General features: G+C 26.6%; 1 long non-coding RNA gene across 1 annotated transcript; it reads right to left on the reverse strand.

Annotated features, from left to right (window-relative positions):
- Positions 1-4,071: 4,071 nt before the first annotated feature.
- On the reverse strand, positions 4,072-6,739 carry LOC105115116 (uncharacterized). The gene is made up of 2 exons (XR_840272.1): positions 6,703-6,739; positions 4,072-4,270 (listed from the first exon to the last, which is right to left on the reverse strand). It is a non-coding gene; the product is annotated as an uncharacterized LOC105115116 (long non-coding RNA).
- Positions 6,740-7,402: the final 663 nt, after the last annotated feature.

Here is a 7,402-nt window from a genome sequence, read left to right on the forward strand (position 1 = left end):
TAGTAGTAGTAGTAGTAGTAGTAGTAGTAGTAGTAGTAGTAGTAGTAGTAGTAGTAGTAGTAGTAGTAGTAGTAGTAGTAGTAGTAGTAGTAGTAGTAGTAGTAGTAGTAGTAATAATAATAATAATAATAAAGAAAGAGAAGAAGAAGAAGATGATGAGAACTTGGAGATGGAAAATTAATGTAAGGATTAAACAATAATAATAACAAATGTCAAGGTTAGAGGTTCCACTAATGGTATATCAAACAAGTATAGTATAAACTCTTATTATTGAATTGGAAACCACACACAAAGGAGGTTCCAATCAGATTATATATTGTTAACATGATTACATTAGTCATCTTATTCAATTAATGCTAATACTTGTAAATCTCGTCAAGCATTCATGATTATAACTTATGTTAACAACAAATCAAGTTCCTTTCATAGCTCAGGTGTCGGTTATACCATACATTATGGGCTATGAAAGTGCCAAACATTTGTTGTACCAAGTGTTATGTAACATAAATCAAGATTAGTCATTTAACAAGCAAAGTATTAAAGAGTGAACAAGATAGCAAATATAAAACATGTTAGTATCAAACATTAAAGTCCATATTAAGTTTACATTATACTTATTCTTACACCATTAGTGTAACCTTTTCACCTTGACATAATTAACTTAGCTAGACATAATGAAAGAAAGCAAAATAGATAAACAAAATAAGAACATAAAAGTTAACTAAGTAAAGGAAAGGAAATGAAAGGCATAAACTTAATATTAATGAAAACAAAGCATAAAAAATACAAAGAGAGAAAGGAAGAGCATGATCTTGATCTGGAAATCAAGATGCCTAAATGCATGGCAAATGCCTCCTTTTATAGGCCAAAAATGGGAACTATTGATTTGATGACTAATTGATAAGTGGGTGACCAACTTTTGACTTGGTGACAATCCTTATCTTCTCTTGTCTGCCCAAAACGTCATTGATAACGTCAAAACTGGAGCCAGTTGCAAACATGAAAGTTGTAGGCAATTGTCTCAGCTTTCTTGTGTAAAAACTTCAGCTCATTTGGACTTCTAGAACTCTAGATATGGCCAAAATACCGAACAGTGCTCGGGCTGGAAGACAGATTCGGGCTTCTTTGTTGTTGCTACAATTTGGACTTGATAATGGCCTTTTTAGATCTTGGGCTCCATATGAAAGTTGTAGGCCTATGTCTTACCTTTCCATCCATATAAATTGGACCTAAATCTGAGATATATAGCTCCAGATATGACCCATTTACCGAACAGTGTTCCGGTTTGGATTGCACCGACATCTCTTTTCTAAGTTTGGCCATCTCTTTATCCTTGCAATTTAAGTTCTTCAAGTCATCAATCAATCCTTTCATTTATGTGATAGGCCTTCATTAAAAATAGACATTTACCACAAATTACAGGTATCTTGTATTATTAGATACATTATTATAAAACATATTTTAGTTTAGGAGTTATTGATACTTCAAGTGCAAAATGATGATATAAAACCATGATAAAAATACACTTTTAAGTACTAATCACTTCGCCCTATGTAATTAATAAGTTATTAACAAATAAATGAGATATTAACTATAAGTAAAACTATTAATCAATGTTTTACTATAGGGCAAGCTATTATACACTGTGAATGTTTTTACTGTGAATTGCATTGTTTTATACTATAGCATAGATATTATACACTTTGAGTGTTTTTATTGTAGAATGCCATGTTTGAAGAGGGCATGATGAAGTTGTCGCCTACAAGCCCAAAGCGCTAGGTTGGAGGCATGTCCACTGGAGTTGCAGACACCTGGTGCTTGGTTGTCAGGCCTAGGTATTAGGTATGCCATACCCGCGTGGACGCACCCTAAACTGCAACCACCTAGCGCTTAGTTTGCCATGTCTTTGGCGTTAGGAGCATGCCCGAGTGCCTGGCTGCAATACCAGGGCGAATGGGTTTACAGTCTCAGGACTAGGGTCTATAGACCCGAGCACCTGGCTTGCAAACCCGCGCGAGGCTGGATCGGTAGATCTTAAAGAGAAGAAAAATGAAAAAAATTATTATTATTATTGTTAAAAATATTGTTATTTGTTTTATAATTCAATGTATTCATATCAAAGATATTATTATTTATGTTATGAATATTATTATTTTTACTATAATTAAAAGTATTAATATAGAAAATATTATTATTTGTGCTATAAATATTCTTGGGTTTCTTAATATAGTTATTTGTGTTATAAATATTTTTATTTCTTATAATTCAAAGTATTCATATTAAAAATATTATTATTTGTGTTAAAATAATATTATTTTTATTATAATTCTAAGTATTAATATAAAAAAATATTATTATTTGTGTTATACATATTCTTTAAACTCTTAATATAATTATTTGTGTTGTAAATGTTATTATTTTAATTTTAATTCTAACTATTCATTTCAAAAATATTATTATTTATGTTAGCAATATTCTTGGGTTTCTAAATATAATTATTTGTGTTATAAATATTAGTATTTGTATTATAATTTAAAGTATTAATAAAAAAATATTTTTATTTGTAGTACAAATATTATTATTTTAATTATATTTCTCTTGGGTCCTGCGTTAGGACCCAAGAGAAATGGTTTTTGCCACTGCTAAACCCATTAGCATTAGGTTCTGCCCCATTAAGACCTCCCTAACCTAACATTATTGGTTCTGCATCAGGATTCAATCTCTTGAATCCTTTGTCAAAACCCATTTTCTTGGGCTATGTCAAGACTCAAAGCACTTAGGTTCGATATTAGGATTCAAGGCTAAAGAGTCTTGTTTCAGGACCCAAAGTTATTGGGTCTTAGATTTCTAAATATAGTTTTTTTATTATAAATATAATTGTTTTTATTATAATTAAAGGGAAAAGATATTATTATTTTTTTATAAATATTATTATTTATATTATAATTAAAAGTATTAATATTAAAAATAGTATTATTTGTGTTATAAACATAATTATTTTTATTATAATTAATATTATTAATAAAATAATTAATAAATTTGAAAAAATTATTATTATTAATATTGAAAAAAAATTATAGATTTGATTTGAAGTGTAAAATTAATAATAATTATTATTTTAAAAACTATTATTATTATCAAAGAAAAATTATAATTTTTTTAAAAGATTAAAAAATAAAAATTTTGAAAAATAAGTAAAATATTATTATTAATATTATAAATATTAGTATTGGGTTTAATATTACAGTGAGATTCAATGCTTTTAAATCTGATATTGTAGCAATATTTTTGGTCTATATCATTCTAGAGGTGGTGATAGATTCTTTACTATTTACATGAATAGTATGGTATTTGTTTTTCATTTCACTTTTTTTATTATTTTTTTTAATTTCATGCTATAATATTTACTTGATTTTTAATTTGTCTTTATAAATTATTTTGATTGATTTATTTTGTATGAAATTATTACAATATCAAACAAACATATCGATATTTGATTTGTATTCTATTTTATGAGCGTTTATTTTAATTGTATAATTAAGTAAAAAATAATTTTAAAAAATAAAGTTTTTAAACTCATGACATTCACCACTGAATCATGGATTTAATGGTTTAAGTTATGAAAATCTAATCGATACAATATATCATCATCTTCTATTTTTTTTAAACCATCTTGAATTTTTATTTAATTATTCATTCGGATTTTCTTTCAAACTATCAAGACAACTAAGTTATGTCAGAGTAATTTTTACTAAAATTAAATAATTCCATTCAACTAAGTTTCATTTTAAACCCGAGTTAAATAAGAAAATAATTTCATTTTAAACCCGAGTTAAATAAGAAATCAAACTAAAAATTTAAAAAATTAACTTGTTAATCTAAATTTAATAATAACATCAAATAATTCCATACTAGTTGGATTGCTTGGGCGCTACTGCTGGCAATTTTGTAATAGCTTTCTTATCAATTATAAATTCATGAAACCTAAATCACATAACAAAAGGGAAAACAAAGAACTTTCCTAGCATACAAGTAAGATATGGATTAATTAAAATGTAATGAATGCAGTGGTTAAACAATAATATTTTTAATTCAAAATATTTGTCATCCAATAATTCTAGAATAAAGAAGCACTTAATAAATTAAAAAGAGTTGGATATAACAATGCTAGCAAAAGTTAAGTCCAATGTTGTTAAAGAAAGTGAGTTTTAGAAAAAGCTACTAAACAATATCCAGGGCATGCATGGCATGATGTTCTTAGCTACATGTCCTGTAGATAAAAAATGAATCATCAAGCAACTAAAAAAAAAAAGTTTGAGCAAAAAGATTAGAAGCTTCGTATTTTTTGAAAAAAGATCTCAAGGGTAAAAGATTTCAATGTATGTCATCACAATATATATATATATATATATATATATATATATATATATAATTAATTAATTAATTAATTAATTAATTCTATGGCATACAAAAAGAACTAGAAATGAAATTAAATCATCAATGTCACCAAAAGTATCTATAGCATGTTAATCCTCTGATTCGTTAAAGCTTAAAAATAGTTGTTCGACAAATCAAAACAGAGATTCCACCATGCATTATATTAATCTCTCACTATATAATAGAGCAATGAAACCACAAAACACAATTCAAATACAAATCATTTGATATTCAACTGATATCCAAAAACCTAGTGCCACTACACTAAAAGTAAAGACATAAAAAAATAATAGTTGCTTTAATAAATAAATTATTCTTAAATAATACTAATCCATAGCAGCACAAAGCTAACAAAAACATACATAATTGCCAATAAAGCAAGTCTATAGAATGTTTTCTTGTAATATCATAAATGAGAATGCAAGAAGGAAACAAATATGACTGCAATCATGGTTATCAAGTAAGATAAATGAAAATTTCTTAGGAAGGTTTAAATAACTTATTACGACTTTAAAGATTTTGAGCAAAAGAAATTGTCAGCATAGTCCTCAACTAGCAAAAACAATGAATAAATTATGTTAAAAAAAAAAGATATGGTAAAGCATGAATTTGAGAAGCCATAATCCAGCAAAGTGATTGATCTAACTAAAATAATATAGACTAAAGAAAAAGAATTCTATGCAAGTTAGTTGTCAAGACAATAGTTAAGTCAAAGGAATGTAAGTTGACTTCAACCAATTAAAGCTAGATAGAATATATTGCAAAAAGTCAGAAGCCTACGCAAAACTTAGTAGTGAAATAGCATATGAAATGTGGTTATCTCAACAACTAAGACTGAAAAAAAAAGAGCAAGATGTTGTCGTTGATTTAGTAGTAAATTATTGTGGATCGAAGGTATAAGAAAAATAAAAAGATAAACAAAAATAAACCAAATATGCAATGACAATCAATAGAGTTAAGATCTAGATTATTCCCTATAAAGTTACATTTGACAAAACAATCTACAGTCGAATCTTATCGATAAAAAATATCAGTTACAAAATAAAAGTAAGACTATTATGCAAATCAACAAATATCTAGCAACAACCTGTTTCAATAAAGAAATTTTAATCCTTTAGAAATAATGCTAGAAAGGCAAGATAATTTAAGTTTCACACTCTTTTCTTCTTAATTCCATATTCAAAGGCATAAAAAGAAGAAACTGAAAAACAAACCATCGAAATAACCAACAAAAAAAAAAACTTAGCATGTATGAAATGAAATAGTCAAGGCCTATATCTTTTATTTATATCAACTCCCCCCACCCCCTATTTTTCTTTTATCAAGTATATATATCTTGTTGGATCCAAAGTGTGTATGGATCTAAAAGTGATGTCATTTTCAAAGGCTAAATACAAAAGTATAAATTCTGTTGAATTCTCAGAACATGAGAAAACAAAATAACCTTGCAATAAATGGAGAAAAAAAAGTATCAAATTTATGAAGTATAGGTCCCTATATAGAGTTGATTAAAACATGCAAAAATAACAACACACCTAGCACCTCCAACTATTAAAACAAAACAAAAATGTGATAAGGCAAGATAAGGACACAAAAATTATTTATCATGTAATATATGAAACTTATTCACTCGAATGAAAATACCTGAAGCAATGCACTTTTATAATATAAAGATAAATACAACAATACACTAATTCAAATATTTCAATAATATAAACACTCACACATGAATACCATCCACTTATGGAAGAAAAAAAACTTTTAAAAAAATGGTTGATTAAGATCCACTAAATAATGCAATAATTTAATCCTAGATGGTTCAATAATTATGGGCACAATAACTAAAAGATATACCATAAATAAAAAGGAAAAAAACCAATAAATATATTAGTAGTAATTAGAATCAATTAAGATTAAACTATGGTTATAATTAACAATCACATTAAAAATTTTGTTTCATATTGCCTTCATTATTATCTCAAAAACAATCCATGAAAACTAAAAAGAAATTAAAATTGTGAATGATAAAAAAAAATCCCCCCCCCATAAAGATTTAAAATCATATTTTAAAGTTTATATAAACTGTAGTTATATATATGTTCAAATCCTAGCTTATCTGTTGATTGAACTTCAATCTAAAATAATTTATGAATTATTTATACTTTCAAATATTTAACTTGAGCATTTAGATCCAAATTGAAAATAAGCATTTAATAAAAAAGAAATCCAATAAAATTGTTAGGAAAGCTTAACAAAATCACTGACCTGGCCTCACCAAAGAATCTCTAATTTCTCAAGCTTTTATATATATATATATATATATTTTCTCTATATTCTCTAACCTCCAATTTATAAACGAGAAGTTATAAAAAAAAATTACTAAATAAACTATGCATTAGTTGACAAAGCATTACCACTACAAACATCCAAATGTAAATTTTAAGAAATAGATCCTTGCCAACATTCATTTCACTTCAAAAAACAAAAACCCAAGAAACAATATATATGATATTAATAGATTCAAAGATTCCATTTTCTATTAATTCAAAGATACCCGAAAGATGAATAATCAAAATCAATAGTTTTTCTTACCCGACTTGGCCTTCCTTGCTTCTCTTTCTCATGTCTTCAACTCCTAAAAAAAGATTAAAGACAAATCAACCATAATTACTGTAAAAAATTCAAAAAACCATCTTTTAAAAATGCCTTAACTTCAAACAAAATGATGTTCATGTATGAAAGAAAGCCAACTCTTAATCAAAAACAAAACAACTCCAAAATTAATTGATTAAAATGAAACGACTAAGATGAAAAGAGAGAGCTAGTGTTGCTTATGTGAAAAGGGAAGAAAGAAAAATTGATTTGCCTTTGTCATTTGGTGAGAGAGAGGGGGGAAAAAGGAAAAAAAATATGGTGCTAGTTGATCCATGTCTTCCTAAAATAAATAAATAAATATATATATATA

This window comes from Populus euphratica, unplaced genomic scaffold (genome assembly GCF_000495115.2).
Source record: "Populus euphratica unplaced genomic scaffold, PopEup_1.0 scaffold645.1, whole genome shotgun sequence".
Classification (NCBI taxonomy): domain Eukaryota; kingdom Viridiplantae; phylum Streptophyta; class Magnoliopsida; order Malpighiales; family Salicaceae; genus Populus; species Populus euphratica.